This window comes from Crinia signifera, chromosome 3 (genome assembly GCF_055691185.1).
Source record: "Crinia signifera chromosome 3, ASM5569118v1, whole genome shotgun sequence".
Taxonomy (NCBI): domain Eukaryota; kingdom Metazoa; phylum Chordata; class Amphibia; order Anura; family Myobatrachidae; genus Crinia; species Crinia signifera.
In genome coordinates this window covers 320,789,063-320,813,287 of record NC_139219.1, presented here as the reverse complement: position 1 = coordinate 320,813,287, position 24,225 = coordinate 320,789,063, and the positions used below count along the sequence as shown (strand labels likewise).

General features: G+C 43.6%; 1 long non-coding RNA gene across 1 annotated transcript in view; it reads left to right on the top strand.

The window, feature by feature from the left end:
* The window catches only part of LOC146062804 (uncharacterized), a 56,177-nt gene extending 48,971 nt beyond the window's left edge, over window positions 1-7,206 (top strand). Inside the window, exon 3 of the long non-coding RNA XR_014471528.1 lies at window positions 6,171-7,206. This is a non-coding gene — a long non-coding RNA (uncharacterized LOC146062804). The remainder of the gene's footprint in view (window positions 1-6,170) is intronic.
* Window positions 7,207-24,225: the final 17,019 nt, after the last annotated feature.

Here is a 24,225-nt window from a genome sequence, read left to right as displayed (position 1 = left end):
CATCTAAAAAAGCAGGTCTGCCAAGTTTAGATCTGTCCACCCTCAGTTTCCCTTAATCAACCACACCATCTGCAAACTTGATTACAGGGGTGTTGATTAAAAAAAAAACCAGGCCCAATAATTACAAAAATATGCAGTGGGGACTACTCCCGGAAATGAAAACCCAAGCACTGCAAGTTTAAAATGCCGTTTGGAAACGCATTTACAATGAATTATGTACATTGTTAATGTAGTGCTTGCTTTTTAAATATAGAAATAAATACAAATAAATTGAAAAATACAAACTAACCAGGATGTTTTAGACCACTATCAAGGCCACCTTCGATGCCATAAACTGCAGTAGGAGAAATAATTTCCTGTAAACGCATCTCCCATGGTTCGTAATCAATTAATTTTGGTGGCCCTCCTCCTGTTGCTGATACATGTTTTTTTTATCCGACATTTTTTTTTAAAGTTTGTCTTACAATCTTGATATCACTTTCGGCATGATTTCACTGTTCTAATACATTTTCCCTGGGCGCTGACATTTATGGCTATTTCACGCCATATAGCGTCCTTACAATCCATTGAAGCCTGCAAACCTGATGATCTGCCAAATAATTTTTTATAGTTCTGTAAGACTTCATCTATTAGGCACTCATTCTCCTCCTTTGTAAATTTATAGGAACGAACCCATTCATTGGTGTTTTTTTTTTCCTTTCACTGGTCTCTGTGAAGCACCATTTCTATTTGATGTATTCAAAGAAGTATTACTAGTATCAAGTGTATCGTTTTCAACTTCAGAAGACATTTCAATATCTGTATAGATAAATAAGGGAACAAAAAAGTTTAACAATAAAGGACAAAACTAATACAAAAATTCTAATATTGCTGGGGGCAATAAACACAGATGGAGTATGCTCGGGACACACCCAACCTGCACAACTCAGTGGACTGCCACTTTAGTGGCGTATTAGCCATTTTTTGCCTAAACTAATAAACTCAACCGGGAAGTTTGGTCTCAACACTAACAGCAAGTTAAAAAATGTGCCCGTAAACTATAATTTCATCATAGAGATTAACGTTTACAAACCTCTTGACAAACATATGATCAGATGACACAAACTAAAAAATGGGACAATCTGCATCAGTAATTTGAAAAATGCATAAGATAGAGCCTTAATTAAAAAAATATATTTAATAATTAAGAGATGAGTTTTACACAATGGCAAAACAACTTGGGGTGAAATGTAATGCTCAAAAAGATTTGAAGTTTGTTCGAACTTAAAAAAAACCAATGACACCAGGACATACAGGTCACTATATTGCTTTTAGGACAAGGAAGCAGTAAAAGAGAATGTTGGTCTTTTTAATGATAAAAAATAATGGAAGATGGATAGTTTCAGTGTGATTTGGGTAATAAAAAAAATGGAAATTAGAACACGCTCACCAAGGGCATTTAAGCAATGGAAATGCCTTTATGGGTAATGAAAAGAGGTCTAGCAACAGAGGAGCCCACCCTAAATGCCGTCAACAACGAACGCTTGCCATATTTGTCACATTCACACACCCAGTTTATAGGGTAATTGTTAAACAAATGTCCTGGGGTCCCCCCCACCCCTCAACCAGCACCAGGCTGAAAGAGCCAGGGCTTATGTTGAAAAAAAACAAAACAGGAAACCAACGAAATAGGGGTTCCCTGTATTTTAATAAACCAGCCCCAGGCTCAAGGGCCGGGGCTGGTTCCCAAAATACGGGGGACAAAATGACTAGTGGTCCCCCGTATTTTAAGTACCAGCCCCAGGCCCAACCAGCCAGCAGGGTAATGCCACAGCCGGGGGGAGACTTTTTATACAAGTCCCCCCGGCCAAAGCATTAACCCTCTGACCAGTCAGCCTGGCCAGGGGCCCAGTGGGAGTGGGGTCCCCCCCCCCAATAAAGGGTTCCCCCAATCTCCAGGACTTAGCTGACCAGGCTGAAGCCTGGTGCTGTCCCCGTCCAGGGTCACCGGGCTGATTCTGTGTTAAAACCAGATGAAAAACTATTCTCTTATACCGTGGAACTATGAGTCCCAGCAAGCCTCCCCCGCATGCAGGGACTTGGAGAATCACAAGTCCCAGCGTGCGGGGCTTTAAAGGGCCCGCCGGCACTTGTAGTTCCACAGTAAAAGAAATAGTTAAATAAACACACCAAGACCCAATTAAAAATAAAACTTTAATACATCCATAGCCCACCCATACTTATACTTTCCTGTCTTGAGCCCATAGGTAGTTTCCATGGTTCCGGGTCCTTGGTTCACCTGGGGGGGGAGGTGGCCCTTGAAGCAGCTCTTTTGCTGGGCCACCCCCTTTTTCCCATGGCTTTGTCCGTCTTCACCTGTGTGCTTCACCTGGGGGGGAGGTGGCCCTTGAAGCAGCTCTTTTGCAGGGCCACCCCCTTTTTCCCAGGGCTTTGTCCGTCTTCACCTGTGTGCTTCACCTGGGGGGGAGGTGGCCCTTGAAGCAGCTCTTTTGCAGGGCCACCCCCTTTTTCCCATGGCTTTGTCCGTCTTCACCTGTGTGCTTCACCTGGGGGGTAGGTGGCCCTTGAAGCAGCTCTTTTGCTGGGCCACCCCCTTTTTCCCAGGGCTTTGTCCGTCTTCACCTGTGTGCTTCACCTGGGGGGGAGGTGGCCCTTGAAGCAGCTCTTTTGCTGGGCCACCCCCTTTTTCCCAGGGCTTTGTCCGTCTTCACCTGTGTGCTTCACCTGGGGGGGAGGTGGCCCTTGAAGCAGCTCTTTTGCTGGGCCACCCCCTTTCCCAGGGCTTGCCTCTCTTCAGGAGCTCTTCACTGCTCCTCCAGTGCCGTCGGACTGGCTGCTCCCTCTCTGGAGCTGGCTAATATAGCAGCTCAAGGGGGCGGAGCCATGATGCAGCAAGCTGTGATTGGCTGGCTGGAATCATTTAAAAAAAAAAAATCAGATTTCCCCCTCCCCAGCCGCAAAATACATAAATAAAAACGCATAACAACATACCCGGGGGCAGCAGGAGCAATGCAGTGTTTAAAACACCATTGCCAAGCTGCAGTAATCATCTAGATAAGGTTGAAGAGTAGACTTCTGAAGGAGATTAAATTATAAAAACAATCATAAATGTGTGTAAAAAAAGAGGTTAAATAGCAGTGCAGTGGCCGACGGAAGGACAGTGTCAGGTGTGGACAGCTGCACCCTGGCATACTTGCAGAATCAAAGAAGGGAGGTGGGGAGAGGTTTATGATAAAAAATAGCCTAAAGGGGGAATAAATGAGGAATAATGAGGATAGGCAAAAGCAAGTGGGCGCCGGCGTGTGACTGCGCTCAGGTGTGGATACAGCAAGGGTTGAATAAGTTGCCAGAGGGTGAAGGATACTAGAGAGAAGCAGGGAAAAAAAAGATGTTTTTTAAAGAATGAACTAGATGGGGTTTAGAAGAAGGGAAGCTTTCTGCGGTGGCATGTGCTATCGGTCATGTGTGTTGTAGCAGAGGGGCAGATTAGAGAAGAGCCTTGAAAAGAAAAAAAGGGGAAACAATTATTGAGAAGAAAAGGGGAAGAATTGAAAGAAATCTAACAGACAGCGTGAGCTTGCGGACATTTGGGGCACACCAGTAAGACACATATAGGCTGGGTGAGAGAATGATAGAGTAGCAGAACAAAAAACAAAGTTTAAAAAAAAAAGAGAACAAAAATGAACGAGATGGATTGGAGAAGAAGAAAAGGGCACTAGGATTATGCGTTTGGATGTGGTGAAGCCTGCGGGTGCATGTTGAGTGTATTAAAAATCCAGGAGAAGATTAAGTGTATAGATCATGCAAATCTCACAAATGAAAATGGGAAAAAGGGGGGCATAAAATGTTGCTAAGGAAAGGGGGACAGCGGGGTAAAAGCAGGTGAATCAGGAGGGCTAATGTTGCGTACATAAGAAATCTAGGAGGAGGAGAAGATAAAGGAATAGACATACAACCAAATAATAATAAAAAGAAAAAGAAGGAAAAAAAAAATGGAAGGGGGATAGGTGAACGTAAACTGCCGGATGCAGCATGAGAAAGCGGTCAGGTTTGACAGGGGAACATGTTGTCTGGATGAAGATGACGAGAGAGGAAAAAAAAATAGCCAAGATTGGGGATTAAATAAAATGCACAAAACAGGGGATTACTGAAGAAAAGCTTGCAGCGGCGGCAGTGTGACAGCAGCCTGCAACGGATGCGGCAGGGGGAAGGGGGGGACATGTTGCAAGGGGTAGTAGGATAACAGAGAGGGGCAGGGAAAAAAAATTCTAGATATTACAAATAAAGAGAATAAATAAAAAAGAAAAGTAAAAAAAAAAGGGGATTGGTGATGGGAAAAAAAGCGCTTTTTGCAGCAGCAGCGTGAGCAAATGGCCAGGTGCGTTGGAAGCTGGGGGGGGGGGGGGGGGGGGGCGCAGTTAAAAAATAAATAAAAAAAATAACCCTGGGGGGGAAAAAAGGAAGCGGGGACAGGAGCAGGGAATCCGGCGGAGCCATCATGCAGACATGAGAGGCAGGAGTCGGCATCCTGGCGGAGTCAGCATAGGGGAAAGGAGCTGTTAAAAAAGTAAATTAAAAACGGCCTGAAAAAGAGAAATCTGGGAAGGAGGCGGCGCCCGCTTGCTGACAGTAGCACGCTGACGCCGTGCTGCCGAGATCGGAGGAGAGGGAGGTGAGGGGGAGGCTTATTTGACCCTGTTCCTTTTCAAAACTGCTGCGCCGCCGGGTCCCCCAGAGAGCTGTGGCGCGGCCGGAGAGATGGAGGAAATCCCTTCCAAAAGACCGGGCGTCCTCTGATTGGCTGAGATCTCAGCCAATCAGCAGCAGCAAAGTCATTTGAAAAGGATGGATTCTATTCTCCCGCTTGCTGTGGGGACCGCAGAGAAGTAATCAGGCGATTGGCAGCGGCGGGAGTATAGAAACCATCCATTTCGAAAGTCAGAGCAGCGGCGGAATGGCTGGGTGCTCAGCCAATCAGCTGGTGGCAGGCATCCTTTTGAATAAGATTTATAGGGAATTTCCTGCCGGGTCTCTACGGCGAAGTGATTTAACTCGGCGGGGTCCCTACAGTGTTAGGGAAATAATTGCATTGAAACGCCCCTGCATCTGAAGGGGGGGGTGGTGGTGGCGCTGGAAGGGGGGTCTTGGGGGGGGTACGAGAAAATAGCTGATTTCAATAAAAAAACAAGAAAATTAGAAAGTGGGTATAGGAGCAAGGAAGCCGGCAGCGGCAGCATGCTGACAGGAGTGACCGGTGTCAGCATGCCAATAGCCGGTGGAGACCACATAACATTATTATAAAAATACAACAAATATAACTTGCCAATGGCAGAAACATATTTTAAACACCTCTGCAGAGTCAACGGAGAGGAGGCACAAGCTGAGGAAAAAGCAACCAACCAATCACAAGCTGTAAAAAAGCACATGTGACATAAAAAAAAAAAAAACACAGAAGACATGCGAAGTACAGGGTGAAGAGGACGTTAAACTACAGACGAAAAAAAAAACAATAACAGAGAGGAGGTGAGTTAACGATTAACGTTACTCACTAGCGCCATCTTCATACATTAGGTTGTAAACTGTCCCTTCTCCTGAGCGTTATGCCAGGAAAAGTGGGAAACGTTAAATTACACACGTTAAGGGCAGATTGATACATCTAGCCCAATGTCTCTATGCACTTTAAAACAGTACATAATAAAGATGTTGAAAATTTGGTATCGTTTTGTGGTATACAATTAATTCCATCCCAATGGAGGAGTAGTAATAGGGATACAGCTCTCGCACAAACCGAGATGAAAACTATTCATGCATTAAGGACCTTGGTTCCACGAGGACTCAATGCCGATTTTGAATTGAAATGTTTTTTTGTAATAACATGTACGGTATTCATTGGATACAGCGTAATTTTATATCCATTATCCAACACTTTGAAATACCATTGGGTTATGTTATCCGATTAAAAATGTGTCTAAATTGTATCATAGAGGATATGACAGAAGTCTGTATTATTCAATTTTGTATGCAGCATTAATCGTATATAGTATGACTTACGGCTCTACAGGCAATATGTTAAAGGTATTGCTAACCATATATGTATCCAAATCATGTGCAATACTGATTATGCTTATATTTTTGTCTCCTTTATCAACATGGACTATTTGGCAAATAAGAATAAAGGACCAATGATTACATCTATGATTCCGATAACTATAATAAAGGAAGCAGCCTGCGTTCCATCTCATGCGCACCATGGACTGAGACACAGCTTCCGGTATAACTTCATCGGACTTTCACATGCGTGTCATCTATACTGCCGTGCAGCTCACAGACCAGATGTAAAGAATGACAACTTCCGGGAACTCCGTCCTGACCGCACATGTATACAGCTTGCGGGTCAGGGTTCTGGCTGGCTTTCTATCTTGCATGCCAATAGACGGAAGTATCACACTGTAGCTACGCGACCCCCGGCAAACAAAGTGGATGTGATTGGCTGTTTGACAGCGGGCCAGGCAGCCCGGTAGCATACAAATCCAGGCATGAAGGAGGAGTACGGTTCTTGGTAATAATATATGCTGAATATTTTACAGGGCGCTAAATTTATATATGTAGTGTTTTACGGGGCACTAAATGTATATATGTAGTGTTTTACTGTATGCTCATGGAAATGAAAAAATAGTTTATATTATACAGTATAAATGCTAGTTTTATTTAATATTCCATGCTGGGTTTTCTACCCATCTAATGAGGAGGTGAGGCAAACCCCTCCCTCAAGCACTCATTTCTGGGTATATAAACCCCAAATGGACATCCGGTTTTTACACCCTGAGGAAGGACTATACTGTCAGAAACGCGTTGGTGTACAAACAGGGATGCTGGAACCAGGGAGGACTAACACCTGCTCTTTGTCATCTGAGTAAGGCATACAATTCATGCTAATTCCGGGTGAGAGGAATTGGTATACTGCATGTGTGTCCAACCTGGGAACAGCTCCCTATTTTTAATTGGTATTAACCTTTTAAATGTTGCTGTGGACTTTTTAAATATTTTTGTGGAATAAATACTTTTTGGACGAAAAACCGTCATCCCTTGTATCCTGATTTGGGAGACCCTAAAAGAACCTACTATGTGCACATAGGGACCAGTACCCAGGTCAGTAACGATTTAAAACGTGATGCCTGTGTCATAGATGGCCAATGAAGGGGAGGTCACAGAATGAAAGAAAACGTTACGTGCACATAGGGACCAACACTCAGGTCAATGTTGTCCAATAGGCATCGATAAGGATCTTCAGAGAATAGAATTGGTGGAAATCAAGGAGAGAGACCATGTTTCGGATCCTGCCTGGATCCTTTATCAAGCAGTGCAGGAGGGATTCTTACCAGCGATACTTGGAGACCGAACCATTGTGGTGTTTATACTGAGGCCCAGGCAGTCGCTTCATCCGGGGATACGAATCTGCCAAAGTACAATCTGACGAGCCTTTTGTACTCACCGTTCTTGTAAAAGTCCCCATCTTATTTTTATTGGAATCACCTCCTTTTAATTTATGCTATTTTCCCATATTTCATGGGTAATTATTCTCACATAAGTGTGTTTTTACAATAAATTTGTGTTTTGAACGTATTACACCATTATATTCTTCATATCCCTTTCATGTTTTAACATTGTGGTTACCCACCGAGGGTGAAAATACACATAGAAGGGAAGTATTGTTGATATCCTATATCCCCATTCACCATTGATGTTTATCGCCATTTCGTAAACCCTTTGCGCACAAACCTCTACTCACATCCCCCCTTTTAAGCACAGTTACATCATTGCAGCATACAGGTCTCACAGCATAATTCAAACTTTTCACAGTGTTCCAGTGATCCCTACTGTAGCCCACACCCCTGGCCTATTTCCTGGCCGCCTATTCCACTAATTCCGCTAATCAGACCAGCTCTGAATTAGATCTAATTTTCCTGCTGCTGCTCTAAATCCTGGTCGCACTCAGTTTCAAATCTAAACAGTGGCCCCGGTGACATCCGAAAACGAATAGAATACGAAAGAGTATTATTATTATTATTATAATTTTATTTATAAGGCGCCACAAGTGTTTCACAGCGCCGTACAAAGGAACAATACAGGGAGACAAAACTTGGCATAACATTGAATAAATAACAAAAATACAGTACAAATAAAGAGCACCACAGTTCAATACACATTACAGCTTAAATGTAAGTAGTGAGGACCCAATCAACATACAACTAGAGGCTTGAGGCCAATGATGGAGATGAGTATGAAGATGGTCACTGAGTGTTGGAGTAAAGGAGAGCTGTGAGTGACATGTGAAGAGAAGTGGGCTTTGACAACAGGAGGGAAGAGGGCCCTACTCGGAGGAGCTTACAATCTAGTAGGAAGGGGAGACAGACAGATTACAAGAGGTGCAAGCGAGGGGGTGGTGGTTAGATAGCAGGATGTAAACAGGCAAGGGGTCGGAGAACCAGCTGGTTTATGCAGTGGAAGGGTACGCTTTGATGAATAGGTGAGTTTTCAGTGCCCGTTTGAAGCTTTGCAAGGTCGGGGAGAGTCTAATGGAGCGAGGGAGTGCGTTCCACTGAAGGGGTGCAGCACGGGCAAAGTCCTGTACTCTAGCATGGGAAGCAGTGATCAGGGTGGAGGAGAGACGACAGTCGTCAGCCGACCGTAGAGGGCGGGAGGGTGTATGAATGGAGATGAGGTTAGAGATATATGGAGCAATGGAATTAGAGATGGCCCTGTATGTGAGTTTGAGGTGTTTGAAGAGGATTCTGTAGGGGAATGGAAGCCAGTGCAGATTTTGTTGAAGGGGAGTAGTGCTGGCGGCACTCATCACGGTTCAAGACAAAAAACAGCTGACACCACAAACAGTGCTGACTAGTTATGGAATTTAATGTTCCTTCATCAGATTTAGTTCATGAATTGATCAATGCATTTAAGCCTGCAGCCCCCTTCAAGGTGATACATAGTACATAACCAAATTAGCAAAACAAGAAAACAGCCTTATATAGATGAAGACTGTATACTACAAGTACAGGGTACGTTAACATAGCTGCATCAGCAGCTGATATTGGAATAAGTATTTGGGTGGCAGAAAACCGAGGTATTTGGCTCCATAGAAAGGAGTATGGAGTAGAAGGTGGTTTAAGTAAGAAACCGAGGGGCACATGAGGGAAGAGGGCCCTGCTCATGAGAGCTTACATACTAATAGCAGATGCGTTACACAGGCAACTTGGACAGTATCAGTGGGTTAGGATGACACTTGGCTGGGTTTGGTGAAGAAGTGAGAGCTTGTTTAAAGTTTTGTAGAGAGTTGGAGAGTCTGATAGGGAGAGGTAGAGAGTTCCAGAGGTAAGGAGCAGCAAGTCTTGGAGGTAGAAATATGAGGAAGTAACCAGTTGGCAGGAGAGGTGGCTTGCATTAGAGGAGCGAAGAGGTCGGGTCGGAGTGTAAATGGGAGAGGAGTGAGTAAATGCTTTGTAAGTGAGTGTGAATGGGAAGGGCAGCCAATGTAGAGACAGTCGGAGAGGCGGATATACAGTAGTGCAATTGTTGAGGAAGATAAGCCGGGCTGCAGCATTGAGGATAGATTGGAATGGACAGAGGCTTTGTCAATTAGGCCACAAAGGAGATTACAGTTGTCCATTGTAGAGATGACCAGAGTGTGGAGGTAGCATCCTGAGTGAGAAAGGGACAAATCCTGGAAATCTTTTTGTGGTAGAAACAGCAGGTGAGTGAGAGATGCTAAATGTGTGATTGACAAGTACTACCATATTATTGTATTACTGGCCTGATTATTCTTTTGTTTTTGTTTGAAACAGTCACAAGAAACAACATGCAAATTCTGTGGTTATTGTCAGTAATAACATCACACACTCAGCTAGCTGGAGGTCTGTGTGTAAGAACTGAGTGTAGTATTCTGTATTTACAATGCACTAGTTTATTAACACTTTCACATTTCAGGTTTTGCACCACAGAGGAGCTCGCAATTGTTCACATTTGACTCCTACATGTTTAAATCTACATTCCATCTGACATTAAAGGTTTCCATGTATACCAGTAATGTGCACCTTTTATTTATGTCATACCCTCTGGGGGTATTTTTTCTTTTACATTAATGACAATTGCACGTTCATCGCTGTGTGGAAATTCAATTTGATGAGTCTTCTTGTTGACTTTGGGGTCAGATCTCAATGCTCACACCTATGGTCGTATGGGCATTTTGGGCCCTGTGTAGTCAGAAGCAGAACGTCTACAGACATCAAGTGATTGGCAGTCTTCAGCCATTTGGGGGCAGAGATGGCCTCTGTTTCCCACAATGGTGCCATGTCCCCATCATTTTGCTCATTGGAAGAGGAATATTTCCCAGCCTCTTAGTAGGAGCTGCGGGTTCTGTCTCCGCATTACTTTATTTCTCTCTGTGTAATAGGATTTGACAAGAGAGAGAGAGAAATATAGCGCTATTATTCACTGAATATTGTTTTAAATATTAAACTTGATTACAATAAATGATGTTACTCTCATGGCAATTCCTATTACACAGAAAAAAAGCAACCTTCCAATTATCTATGTCTGGGAGCTGTATTCCTGTGAGAATGATAGGCTCACATAACCATCCATCAGTGGGACATAACCTCAGGAGTATAGGGAATGGTAAGTCACCCCTCTAACAACAGAGGTAACCCATTTGGTGGTGCCTGGTGTCCAGAAGAAAGTGCTCCCATTGGCCAAAAACACAAACAAAATCTTACAGTATGTTCTAATGAGAGCACATCCAGGCTGCACAGGTGAACAAGCCAGTTGTTGGAAGGTTGTTCGGCAGCGAGGAGAACTAATCACGGAAGGGGAGAAGCAGACTGATCATGAACTTTCACATATCACGCACAGGTACAGTATGTAACACCCTGATACCTGTGGCACGGAAGGGGTGCTACAAAGAAAACTGTTATATTTATATAGTGAATAAATAGGACAAATAGATGTATAATTCCATGTGTATCTCACAGAGAGTAATTTTTGTTGTGTGTAAGAGCTGTTGCTCCCCATAGGGGACATTACTTGTAATGTTTCATAGAAAATATTATTATTTTATTTGTACAAACAGTTAATGTTGTTGTATCAAACTTCCATGGGAAGCAGTGAAAGTTTTTCCCCTTAGATGCAGCAATGGACTATGCTGCCCAATATATGGACTGAACCAACCGCTCCTAGATGGGGAGTGGACTTGTGGTTACCCTGTTACACCGTTGTTCGTGTAAAGATAATAATAAAGCTGCCGGGCCCGTGAGCATAACGGGCAGTAGTGGAGGCACGGGGCTGCTGGATAAAGGGGGCAGCCGTTACAGTTGGTTGCGCAGTGTACCGGAGAAAGTAAAATGAAGCAGAGCTACGCAGCTTAGCAGTTTTGGACAGCGGTGCCGAGGAGAAAAAGATATACTTAACATATACTCCGGCAGGCGTCAGCGAATCCTCTACATCCAGGCGGTGGCGAAAGCAGCAGCGCGACTTCAGTACAGCTGGTCGGCGGCAGCGTCAGAGCTGGGCAGCGGAGATCTCCTGGCTGAGGCGGCGCCATCTTGAAGACTTGGAGGCGGGCCGCGTCATCGTGAGAGGCGGGGATTCCCTGAAGGAGGCGGCGGTCAGTCGGACCTACGAGACATCAGAGGCGGGGAGTGGTGAGTGCTGATCCGGCCCCCTACAGCGCAAGGACAGCCCTAATTCATTTAGCACACCCCCGGGAGCCACCCACAGCAGCTCTAGATAGTAAGGAAGGGTGTGCCAACGTCCACTGACAGGCAGCTCAGCTCTCATAGCCAGCCACAGTGATTCCCTGCAGCAGAAACAAACTGACAGCTAAGGTGCCATATCTAGCTGGCACATTGCGGAGAGAGATCACCTTATAGTGGATAGAGATTTAGTAATGCACTCCTCCCACATCAGGTTCTACAGCATAGTGTAAAACAGAGACTCAGTTTATGAAAATACATGACTGTGTAAACTGCCCTCCAGTATACTGCAACGCAGAACTTGCTGCCAGTGACTAGCTTGCGTTTCCGGCTCCATTTCTCCCTACAATAAGAGTTGAGTCTGTGCACAGTGAAAACATTGAGTATGTTGGAAGCTCCAACCACCCCAGAACTGTTAAAGGAGAGAGATTGCTGCTGTGACGCTAAATAAAGCCTAAAATAGAATAAGCAGTAACATCAACACAAATCCATATACAGAGGGATACGCTTAGCACATTGAGGAATATAATCAGTTTCCCTTCTGTTAGGGATAAGTCATATTTGTCGCCACTCTAAACTAAAGTGTACACTCATCCTACCGGGAGGACGCTCCCATTACTGACATACAGTGAAAGTGTATGTTTCAGTGACAGTCAGTTATAAACTTCAGGAAACCATTTCCTCGGTAAAACATCTCTATAGCTACTTTTAACGGACATACAGGAGAAGTTCAGGACTATTTTAGTTCGATCCAAATTCGGAATAGAAAGCCAGGAACTTTATATAGGTTTGCTCATTTCTCCAGAGAAACTGCTTTACCGTGATATCCACAGTGTAGACTTTGTTCTGTCCTAACAGACTTTGTATGAAATTCATTAAGAAAAGTGTATTTAGAAAAGTAATTGTTTTAAAGGTAGTAAGTGGGGAAGTAATAGCGTTAGAGGTAAGGGAAGGGCTGCAGCCTTAGATAGTTGCAACATCACAATATTTTAGAGTGGCGCCTGTTAAGGGGATTGTTATTATATAAGGCGATGCTTTGTAATTCCCTGATATGTTAATGTGATATTTCTGAATTGTTTATTCTTATTGTTGACAAATTGCCATTCACCTTTTGCTCATTCCAGAACAGTGGAGAAGCGTTCCAGTTTAATAAATCTTACTGTTACTGTGACCTTGTATTTTATTGTATAAAGTGTTACATTGTGATTCATAAGTCAAGTGAGTACAGCAGTTACGAGAGAACATAAAAAGCCGCTGGATCCTAACGAAAGTATATCCATACCCTAACTCCATACTTACCTGCTTGTTACAAAACGCCTTTATTGGTGCTGTATTGAAGGGGATACGGTCGTATTGTCGACCACACTTATGTCGACAGTCATTAGGTCGACACCGTTGGGTCAACAGTTGTCTAGGTCGACATAGGTGAAGGTCGACAGGTGGCAAGGTCGACAAGGGACAAGGTCGACATGCGTTTAGGTCAACATAACGTTAGGTTGACATGGGTTAGGTCGGAAGGTCGACATGTTTTTTTTACAGTTTTTTTGAGCTAACATTTGCCGACAGGCGGTATTTCATGCCCTACCATCCACTAGGGCGTGGTGGGAGAATAAAATAGTGTGCCCAAAGCATCGCGAGCAAAGTGAGCGATGCGAGGGGAGGCGGTTTACATCCAACTGTGCAAAAGCTAAATCTCTTTCTAATGGACAAAACCATGTGCACTGCAGGTGGGGCAGATGTAACATGGGCAGAGAGAGTTAGATTTGGGTGCGTTATTTTGTTTCTGTGCAGGATAAATACTGGCTGCTTTATTTTTACACTGCAATATAGATGTCAGATTAAAGTACAAACCCAACCCAAATCTAACTCTCTGTGCACATGAGATGTCAGACTCATTTTGCATTTGGAGAGTTAAAGACGCACTCCATGACATTTCCCTAATTCCTATGGATATGAACAGTAGTGGTGGAATGGAGAGCGCAATTGATTAAGAGGCTGCTGCCCATTATAACATAAAAGGGGGTACACCGCCCCCCAATGGACAAACATATGATATAATGAATAGTGTGGCACACTGGTATTTGTGAAGTAGGGATTAAAACCAGCCCTGGAAATATCTTGAAGCAGCCCTAATGGGGGGGGGGGGGTCATATGATGTCATAATAATGGCACTGAGGGTTTAAAAGCAGAGCTCAGCCAGATAAGAAAGAAAATGCAAATGAAGTAGAGAGACCAATAACAACATGGGGGACATTGAGGTTCTTAGCACAATAATGTGAGCCCGCCTACCACGTCAAGGTGACCTCATCAGGTGGGGGGAGGGGATTTTTTACATTTTTTTTAATGTTTTTATGTTTGTTTTTTAATTTGTTTTGATTTTTCTTATTTGGAGGAGGATGGGGAGATTGTGCTAGGCTATTCTATGCTGTGCTTAGCTAAGCTATACTAAGACCATGAGGGTTTAAAAGCAGAGCTCAGCCAGAAAGGAAAGCAAATGCACATGAAGTACAGAGACCGATAACGGTAACATGGGGAACATTGAGGTTCTTAGCACATTAATGTGAGCCCACCTACCACGTCAAGGTGACCTCATCAGGTGGGGGGGAGGGGCGTTTTTTTTTTTTTATAATTTTTTTTTTTTTTTTTTTATATATTTTTTTTTTTATTTTTTTGGAGGAGGGGGAGACTGTGCTAGGCTATTCTATGCTGTGCTTAGCTAAGCTATACTAAGACCATAGTCATAGCATAGCTAAGCATAGCATAGAATATCATAGATAGATTTAGCTAAGATTGTGTTGAAACTATGCTAATCTATGCTGTGCTTAGCTATGCTATACTAAGAACATGGTCTTAGCATAGCATAACTAAGCATAGCATAGATGCTAATCTATGCTGTGCTTAGCTATGCTATACTAAGAACATGGTCTTAGCATAGCATAACTAAGCATAGCATAGATGCTAATCTATGCTGTGCTTAGCTATGCTATACTAAGAACATGGTCTTAGCATAGCATAACTAAGCATAGCATAGATTAGCATAGTCTTAACATTATTTTAGCTAAATCTATTTATGCAATGCTATCCTGTGCTTAGCTAAGCTGTACTAAGAACATGTTCTTAGCATAGCGTAGCTAAGCACAGCATAGAATATCATAGTAGTCTCACCAAGTTGGTTGGGGGGGGGGAGGGGGGAAGGGGAGGGGGTTAATCTGAGTCAGTTGTCTTCCCACAGCATGCACGTCTCATCATTTTGGAGACCTTTAACCTGAGCGAGCGAGGTTTCATCTGCTCGGCTGGGGAATCAGGTGTGCATGCGGCAGCATCAGTTTTCATCTCTTCCGGCTTTTGCAGGACCATGACTGATGGCTTTGGCAGGAGCATGACTGATGGCTTGTGCAGGACCTCGTCTGATATCTTGGGCAAGACCATGTATCCCTTCTTGGCAGTAAGTGGGAATCCCACCTCAGGCTTGACCGGGACTGCCATCTTCAGCTTGACTGGGACTGCTGGCTTGGACAGGACCTCGTCTGATATCTTTGGCAGGACCATGTATCCCTTCTTGGCAGTAAGCGGGAATCCCACCTCCGGCTTGACCGGGACTGCCATCTTCAGCTTGACCGGGACTGCTGGCTTGGGCAGGACCTCGTCTGATATTTTGGGCAGGACCATGTATCCCTTCTTGGCAGTAAGCGGGAATCCCGCCTCCGGCTTGACCGGGACTGCCATCTTCGGCTTGACCGGGACTGCCGGCTTCACCGGGACTGCCGGCTTCACCCGGACTGCCGGCTTCACCCGGACTGCCGGCTTCACCGGGACTGCCGGCTTCACCGGGACTGCCGGCTTCACCGGGACTGCCGGCTTCGGCATCGTTGGGACTGCCAGCTTCGGCATCGTTGGGACTGCCGGCTTGGCCCTGCCCTGGGTTACTGGCTTGGCCCTGCCCTGGGTCACTGGCTTGGCCCTGCCCTGGGTCACCGGCTTGATCTTGGCTGGGGTTAGATCTGAAAATACAGAGACCTGCCCATGTTTGGGTACCATAGGCCGAATCTGAGGCCGGTTTTGTTTTGCTGACAGTTCAGCAGGCATGACAACTGACTCTTCTGCTTTCAGCTCTCTAAAGTGTGACTTGTCTTGTCAAGAGGTGGCAGCAGAATGAGGACAGTAACTCTGGGCACTCATATTTATAGGCTCGCCATTGCAGAATTCTAAAATAGAATGTTGGCAGCAGCAGAATTCTAAAATAGAATGTTGGCAGCAGCAGAATTCTAAAATAGAATGTTGGCAGCAGAATTCTAAAATAGAATGTTGGCAGCAGCAGAATTCTAAAATAGATATTGAAAACACAGTATTGATCCTTGCACTTACCGTATATGGATATACTTTTGTTAGGATCCAGCGGCTTTTTATGTTCTCTCGTAACTGCTGTACTCACTTGACTTATGAATCACAATGTAACACTTTATACAATAAAATACAAGGTCACAGTAACATTAAGATTTATTAAACTGGAACGCTTCTCCACTGTTCTGGAATGAGCAAAAGGTGAATGGCAATTTGTCAACAATAAGAATAAACAATTCAGAAATATCACATTAACATATCAGGGAATTACAAAGCATCGCCTTATATAATAACAATCCCCTTAACAGGCGCCACTCTAAAATATTGTGATGTTGCAACTATCTAAGGCTGCAGCCCTTCCCTTACCTCTAACGCTATTACTTCCCCACTTACTACCTTTAAAACAATTACTTTTCTAAATACACTTTTCTTAATGAATTTCATACAAAGTCTGCTCAGGCAAAACCTCTGAACTTGGGAGACCTCGTTTGGAAAAGAAAAGATGTGCGAAGTAGCAAATTGGATGCTCACTGGGAAAAGCAGCCGTGTATCGTAACAGACATTTCAAGGGCCGATCTGGACGTCTACCAGATTTCCAAGGTTGGCGAAGAAACAAAAATGACTGTACACAGAAATCAATTGAAACCTTGCGTAATTCCGGCTGGGGATGAACTGTTGACCCCACCGTGCAAAGTCGAAAGGAGTATCGATGCTGAATCCGTAGATAATAGCCAAAAGAGTTCTGACCTGTGGGATAAGTTTTGGCCTATGCATGGTAATATGTGGATATCTATTCCTGTCCGTTCAGGTTCACTAGTGGGTAAGCCTGGACCATGCCTTGGTGGAGATGAGTCATGTGCCAGCTCGCCAGCTGCTCCTATATTTGATCTGCCAGTAGGATTGGGTGATGAAGTAACAAATGATTCTGTGATATTGAGAAGGTCTACTAGAACCAATAAAGGGGCTCTGCCCCTAAGATATCAATGTTAGTCCTGCGGTATACGAAATGTTAACACGGAGTTGTAAAGAATTGTTGCTTGTGGGCACGCAACTTCAGCGGGGTAATATGTAACACCCTGATACCTGTGGCACGGAAGGGGTGCTACAAAGAAAACTGTTATATTTATATAGTGAATAAATAGGACAAATAGATGTATAATTCCATGTGTATCTCACAGAGAGTAATTTTTGTTGTGTTTAAGAGCTGTTGCTCCCCATAGGGGACATTACTTGTAATGTTTCATAGAAAATATTATTATTTTATTTGTACAAACAGTTAATGTTGTTGTATCAAACTTCCATGGGAAGCAGTGAAAGTTTTTCCCCTTAGATGCAGCAATGGACTATGCTGCCCAATATATGGACTGAACCAACCGCTCCTAGATGGGGAGTGGACTTGTGGTTACCCTGTTACACCGTTGTTCGTGTAAAGATAATAATAAAGCTGCCGGGCCTGTGAGCATAACGGGCAGTAGTGGAGGCACGGGGCTGCTGGATAAAGGGGGCAGCCGTTACAGTTGGTTGCGCAGTGTACCGGAGAAAGTAAAATGAAGCAGAGCTACGCAGCTTAGCAGTTTTGGACAGCGGTGCCGAGGAGAAAAAGATATACTTACCATATACTCCGGCAGGCGTCAGCGAATCCTCTACATCCAGGCGGTGGCGAAAGCAGCAGCGCGACTTCAGTACAGCTGGTCGGCGGCAGCGTCAGAGCTGGGCAGCGGAGATCTCCCGGCTGAGGCGGCGCCATCTTGAAGACTTGGAGGCGGGCCGCGTAATCGTGAGAGGCGGGGATTCCCTGAAGGAGGCGGCGGTCAGTCGGACCAACGAGACATCAGAGGCGGGGAGTGGTGAGTGCTGATCCGGCCCCCTACAGCGCAAGGACAGCCCTAATTCATTTAGCACACCCCCGGGAGCCACCCACAGCAGCTCTAGATAGTAAGGAAGGGTGTGCCAACGTCCACTGACAGGCAGCTCAGCTCTCATAGCCAGCCACAGTGATTCCCTGCAGCAGAAACAAACTGACAGCTAAGGTGCCATATCTAGCTGGCACATTGCGGAGAGAGATCACCTTATAGTGGATAGAGATTTAGTAATGCACTCCTCCCACATCAGGTTCTACAGCATAGTGTAAAACAGAGACTCAGTTTATGAAAATACATGACTGTGTAAACTGCCCTCCAGTATACTGCAACGCAGAACTTGCTGCCAGTGACTAGCTTGCGTTTCTGGCTCCATTTCTCCCTACAATAAGAGTTGAGTCTGTGCACAGTGAAAACATTGAGTATGTTGGAAGCTCCAACCACCCCAGAACTGTTAAAGGAGAGAGATTGCTGCTGTGACGCTAAATAAAGCCTAAAATAGAATAAGCAGTAACATCAACACAAATCCATATACAGAGGGATACGCTTAGCACATTGAGGAATATAATCAGTTTCCCTTCTGTTAGGGATAAGTCATATTTGTCGCCACTCTAAACTAAAGTGTACACTCATCCTACCGGGAGGACGCTCCCATTACTGTATACATGAACACTGACGTCCGTTTCGCCTCATGATATCAATACTAGTTGGTCAAACTGAATTGTAACCAGAATCACACACACTTCTGAAATGAGATCCCAGGATTTGGCCCCAAAATTGCCGGGATTTCAGTATTAGACTGCACATGCACAGTCTAATGCCGGGTAGCGTCTGAGCGAGTGCCAGCTTCTCCCGTCCTCGGCTGTGCGGCTCTGTGCAACGTCATAGGTCACGCTGTGCAGGCCATACAGTCACACCTCCTGGCCACACTGCCCAACTTCCCTGCTCCTGGCCACACCCGGCTCCCAGCCACACCCATCCATTTAAGTAAATATGTGGGGCAGCCAAGGCTGTTTTTTTATTAGGGAAGCCAATCCCGGGACCCCGGGATTGCGCATTTTTTAATCCCGGGATTGAAAAAAATGCCTCGGGTTTGGCTTCCCTTATCAGAATACATCATCTACTGCAGTGGTTCTCAAACTGTGGGTCCTGACCCCAAAGTGGTTCCCGCTCTTCTCAGCATGGGGTTGCAAATCCATTTTGCTGACCATCAGGCTGATGACTTTTCTAATCTCAGTCAGTGATTCATTGTCTGTTATTTTAGACTCCTCACATCATTTTGTGCCTCCACAATGCTGCCATGTATGTGCTGTCTGCTGACTACACGTGTGGTGTGATGGGTTATGGTATATTAGACTCCTCACATCATTTTGTGCCTCCACAATGCTGCCATGTATGTGCTGTCTGCAGACTACACATGTGATGTGAAGGGTTATGGTATATTAGACTCCTCCCATCACTCTGTGCCTCCACAATGCTGCCATGTATGTGCTGTCTGCTGACTACACGTGTGATGTGATGGGTTATGGTATATTAGACTCCGCCCATCACTCTGTGCCTCCACAATGCTGCCATGTATGTGCTGTCTGCTGACTACACATGTGATGACCTTCTGCGGTAACTTGCTGGGGTCCTGTGATTATTTTTATTGTCTGATAAGGTCCCGAAGCAAAATAGTTTAAGGACCCCTGATCTACTGTGTGTATACCCTTCTAGGGTTAATTTTTGTTGGAAGCCAATTAACCTACCAGTATATTTTTGGATTGTGGGAGGAAACCTGAGTACCCGGAGGATACCCACGGAAGCACGAGGAGAATATACAAACTCCACACAGTTAGAGCCATGCTGGGGATAGAACCCATGACCTCAGCGCTGTGAGGCAGTAATGCTATAACCATTACACCATCTGTGCTGCCCCAATGCATACCTCCCAACTGTCACGATTACAGCGGGACAGTCCCGATTTTCGGGTCCTGTCCCGCTGTCCCACCCGCGGCAGGCATTGTCCCGCTGTGGGGGGTGGCAGTTGGGAGACCCCCCAATCTAATAGAATAGACGCTGTGCGCATGCGCACAGCGTCTATTCTCGTATGAAAATGAGGTTGCGGCTAATTACCATAAGCCACTCCCTCATCTGCATACGCCCCGCCCCCTTTTCGGACAAGTGTCCCTATTTCTTCAGCACGAAAGTTGGGAGGTCTGCCAATGTATATATGTATATATATGTCTGGTGGCTGTGTGTCACTGAAACACTGCCATCTGTTGTTAGCAAGTGAAACGACATCTCTTTCTCTCTCACACATTAGCTACCTTACTAGTTTTCAAAGCATTTGCTTAGAGCAGCTTACTAGTTTATTATATGCATATATCTGTATTCCATTTTCTAAGGGACTGCTTACAGTTTAAAAAATATATATATATTTTTAAAAGACATGTTTATTTCTGAAAATTATTATGTCAATTAATGGGAAAATGCAATCATAAGGGGGAATTTAATTAACTGCAGTAATTTACCACAGACAATTTGAAGCAGCGAGCCTATTGCATTAGTCCTTAAAGGCAGATAACAAGCTGCAGTTTTCAAGAAATATTATGCTTAGGCTCGAGAGGAAATCCACAGTAATACTTATGGTACTTGTTTAATATCTGGGCGCCCGATTTACCGGTTAGCCAGATGTACAACTTTATCCGGAGTATATTTTGCAGGTAAGCTGGTCACAGCATAATCAGGGGTACCAATCCTCTTAAATGTATTGCCAATAGGTGGTCCTCTAACGCGTTTCCCCGCCTGTTAATGGTAATCAGCGGCTTCTTCAGAGAGTATGTAGGTGGCAAGAAAAGCTATAAAAAATAGCTATCACTATCAAAGCTCATTCTTATGCAAATCTTATTGTTAATGGTTTTCATTTATGGGGCGGTATGGGTGGTGTAATGGTTAGCATTACTGCCTCACAGCACTGAGGTCATGGGTTCAATACCCACCATGGCCCTAACTGTGCAGAGTTTGTATATTCTCCCCGTACTTGCGTGGGTTTCCTCCGGGTACTCCGGTTTCCTCCCACAATCCAAAAATATACTGGTAGGTTAATTGGCTCCCCCCAAAATATTAACCCTAGAATGTCTGTGTGTGCCTGTACATGTGGTAGGGTATATAGATTGAAAGCTCCACTGGGGCAGGGACTGATGTGAATGGTCAAATATTCTCTGTAAAGCGCTGTGGAATCTGTGTGCGCTATATAAGAAACTGCTAATAAATAAATAAATTATCATTACTTATTATTTTATTAGTGTAATTGATTTAAACTGCTTATAGGTGGCCGCCTATTAAATTAGGATTTTCCATATATTTAATAAATAATTTTGATATTTTTCTAAGACAGACTCCATCTTGTTACTGTGTATGTGTATTCACTCTTGGTGTATTTATTTTTAAAGGAGCATTTCCAACCCTATTGGGTACCCACAGAGAAAGACCTCACAAACGCAGGATTTGCAGCCTCAACTTCTCTTGCCTTTCTTATTCTCTGAAGAGTGAGTTTTCTGATTTCTGTCCTTTCATCTGTGAGCATGCTAAGAAGAAGATTTTCTGGAGCTGCAAAAAAGGCATTTCTCGCAATTACAGGATCAATTATTTGTAAGTATTTCTTGGGTAAATAACGAGGTTTGCAAATGTAGGTTTCTGGATCCATCCTTTAAAGAATGTTGGACTTTAATTCTGAACCAAGTCGGTGCATAAATTTGCATGACATAATTGGCCAAAACTTTGAGATTAGCGGATGTTTTTTTTGTTGCTACATATAGTCTTAGAATTATGTTTCCAGTGGTCAACCAACGGCTTAAGTTAAGGGGTCCTGGATATATGTATGAGAGATCAGAGGGGAAAACTCCAGGTTTAATTGCAATTACTCTTTGAAGGAAGTATTGTTGATCTTTACTAAGCACTGCAATTTCAATATCTGGTATTTCTGTGTCTATTTTTTCTAAATAAATAACAGGTAGAGTTTCACAGGTCTGGATTTTTTTCCCTATGACACCAGTATATGAATTCGGACCCGAAGTTGTTCCGTCAATACTTTCAAATAAGTGTCTCAGCGGTAGTTCATTTAGGTGTAAAAGACAAATGACCCACTGAAGGAGACTTCCAACCTTCAACTCAATATGGCAAATGATGCCATTGTTCACCCGTGTATTCACAACGGTGCCATCGGAACCAAGAACTTGGAGACTTTCAAGTATCTCAGGGCTCATTTCAGAAATATAGGGAAAAAATAGACTCCGAGATATTTAAGGAACTTCCAGAATCAGGAGTTGTGTGTCCCAAATATTCTGAACCGGGCTCTTTTACAAGGGAATAGTGGTCTTTAACTAATGTTTTTTGGTAGTACTTAGCCCCCGCTTTTCTTTGACTAGGGTTTAATCATGGTGACCATCAAAATAAAGTCCCAGAACTTTATTTTGTTCGTAAGATGTTGGGGTGCTTTGCAAGATCTGCCTTACTTTACTCTTAGCCCGAGCAATTTTAAAACGGTCAATGACCATTGTCTTATGATCCTCAGATATGAGACCAACGTCTTGAAGAACTCCACTTGCAATAGCAGCAGTAGCTCGGTCAGATACACCAAATCTTTGATTAATGCTGTATTCTTTAATTCTACTCGCATTTGAGAAGAATTTCCCATTGCTTTACTTGTACCTGGACGATACAAGTCATCCTCATTAATGGGTGCAGTTTTCGTAGCATCTGAAACTGGGAGATTCTCGTGTATTGTGATTGATTGTGGCATGGGAAAAGACTTGCTTTCATAGCGAAGAGAGTCATGCGCCTTCCTAAGAGCTCTCTGTTGAAGTTTCATGGTTTTAATACTATCTACGGAACCGATAAACATTTTCCTTTCCGTTCGTTGGTCAGTCAGAAATGGTCTTTTCAGGAACCTTCTGATCTTTAAAACAACAGCATTCTTCAAAGGAAATGCATTTGCAAGCTGATACATCAAACAATCTTAAACTGTCTATCTGAAACAGGTCAATTTGAATTTGAGTGTGTTTGCTTTATTTTTAAATATAGTCTTTATTTTTACTTTATTTTTCATATATAAAATAACAACACATACATTTTAATACACATATACATAAAACTTTCTTTTAAGCATACATTTTACATGATACCACATCGGTACCTATTACTATGCATACATTCTTATCCTTACCACATGTACCCCCCCCCCCCCCACCCCGAGATCAGTCTATTTCCTTCCTATTTATGGCATTCTCTCTCTCTATTGTCCTCCCTTCTCTTTCTACTGTGCTATCTTTGTGTACAAACGTGTTAATTTTATTATTCTCCATTATAATATTCTGATTTCAACCAGATATCCCATACCAGGTGGAATTTATTTATATTTCCCCTCTTTGTGTACATGTATCTTTCATGGTTTATTGTATTATTAACTAACCTTACCCATTGTTTAATATATGGGCTGTCCTTGCTATTAAAACTTTAACTAGTGTCAATAAATTTATAATGCATTGTGTTTGGTGTTTATTTATCCCTATGAGTGTTACTTTATTTAATAAACATGGTTTCTTATTCATAGTGAAACTTGTGATGCCTAAGTGTCTTATTTTATCTTATACTTGTTTCCATATTCTTTGAAGGTGTCTACAGTCCCATATCATATGTATAAAGGTTCCCTGAGTGGCTCTACATTTTGGGCACTTATCATTGTGGTTGTTATCAAATTTGCTTAATTTGACCGGTGTCATATACACTCTGTGGAGAATGTACCATTGAATTTGTTGAAATCTTATTGAGGCTGTCGCTTCCGTCGGGGAAGCCTGCATCTTTGCCCATTCCTGCTCCGTTATATCCCCTATGTCCTTACTCCATTCATCTCTATTCTTGTTTATTTGGGGGCTTTTGAAATTCTCTATTAATATTTTATATATGTCCGACACCTTCCTGTTCTTCCTAGGGTCTATAATTTGTTTAACTGCCGACTCTTGTATGACAACACCCTCTACCCCATAGACGGCATTCAGACAATTCCTTAGCTGCAGGTATCTGTAACACATATTTTTGCCAATATTATACTCTGTTGCCAGTTGTTCGAATGATTTCACCCTCCCTCCTTCGTACACTTGGTGCACACTTTCTATACCGACCCTATTCCAGCTAATCTTTAGTTCTTTATTTCTTATTACACTGTCTTTCCCTCTTCCTAATGCCCCAATCTTTGTTTCCGGGTCTATCACTTCATTATCCATTATTTAACTTACTAC